The 1,602-nt window shown below is 44.8% G+C and overlaps 1 pseudogene; it reads right to left on the bottom strand.

Annotated features, from left to right (window-relative positions):
• Positions 1 to 690: 690 nt before the first annotated feature.
• Positions 691 to 1,170, bottom strand: LOC116910563 (annotated as a pseudogene).
• Positions 1,171 to 1,602: the final 432 nt, after the last annotated feature.

Consider the following 1,602-nt stretch of genomic DNA (forward strand, 5'->3'; position numbering starts at 1 on the left):
AGGGAGGTGTGAGGATCGATGGTCCCAAGGGACTTCCGTGTGAAGCAACCTGTAATACCCAGTCCTGGCCTAGAAAGAAACTTACCTGACAGTATTTGAAAACCGTATCTACCCTGTGTCTTATAAATGCCCAATAAATGTCCTCTGATCCTCTGTACATTTTTTCAAAATGGAAAATCAACTTCCCGCACCATGTGATTTTTACATTAGAAGTTGGTGGCAGAAACAGATCTATTTTTACAAGGCAGTGTTTGAGGCCAATGTCACCACATGTATTGAAAGCCTGTCGAAGGTGGGCTTGGAATGGCTTCGGACTTAACATTCCCCTCCACCTGTTAGTATAAATGTGAGCAAGCAGCCAGTGATGGCGGCTACACTGCAAGTGTGAGTGCTACAAAGGCTGGGGTCACTGCAGTGTGTACTGTGCAGCCTCCCTGGGGCCCTCAGCCAAGGGTCCAATTCCTCAGTTTAATATTTATTCATTTATTTTAAAACTCTATATTTTTTATTTTCTAATCAAGAGTTTATTTTCTGCACACTAAGCAATATCATTTAGAAGAACAATTAGTAAAATCTGAGCAGCAAAGACAATGAAAATTTGCTTTAACATTTTCTTTCAGGGAGAAGACACCTCACTTCAACCTAAGGAAAACAGTTTGCGGTCCAGGTCCTTTCTTTCCTTTGTGTACATTAGGCCATGAATTCGTATGGCATGGGCCCCAGCAGCTCAGGTTCCTTCCCGTTAGTCCTCACGATGTGGGCTTCTCTGGGTGGCGCGGGCTGGCGCTTCAGCTGGACCCAGGTGCCCTTCCCTTGGGTTTCCTTTTTCTTCTGATCATTCTCCTTCACCCGCTTCAGGAAGCCGTCTCTGCTCTTTGAGTGCTTGATGTGCTCAATCCACACATTGATCCTCTTGGCCAGAATCTTGCCTTTAACTTGCTTATTTACAATGATGCCCACGGCATGCTGGGTGACATTGTGACTCTTCCGTTTTGCCGTGGTAACACTTATAGGGGCATTCCTTTTGAACAGTGCCCATTCCTTGATGTCTACAATATCACCCTTCTTGTAGATTCGCATGAATGTGGCCAAAGGAATGACTCCATGTTTCCTAAAAGGTCTAGAGAGCATAGACTGAGTACCTCTCCTCTTTCCTTTTGTGTTCATCATTTTGGCGAGTTACTGGAAGATGGCTGCCCCGGTGGAAAGGAAAAAACTCTGTATTTTTAATTCATGTGTGCGTGTGTCGTGTGTGTGTGTGTGTGTGTGTGTGTGTGTGTGTGTTGTGTTATGTGTTTGCCTGAACGTATATCTGTGTACCACCTGAATGCCGGAGCTGGCAGAATTCAGAAAAAGATTCGGACCCCTGCAATTTGAGTTATGGGTGGTTCTGTACGCCAAGTGAGCCCTGGGAACTGAACCATGGTCCTCTGCAAGACTGAGTAAAGATGTCCTTAATTGCTGAATCATCTCTCAAGCACCTTAAAACCTTAGTGTGCTTTAAACAAGGATACACACACACACACACACACACACACACACACACACACACACACACACTGCTACAATTATATCTCCAACCCAGGGTAGCATTTGTATATT

Source organism: Rattus rattus, chromosome 9 (assembly GCF_011064425.1).
Source record: "Rattus rattus isolate New Zealand chromosome 9, Rrattus_CSIRO_v1, whole genome shotgun sequence".
NCBI lineage: Eukaryota > Metazoa > Chordata > Mammalia > Rodentia > Muridae > Rattus > Rattus rattus.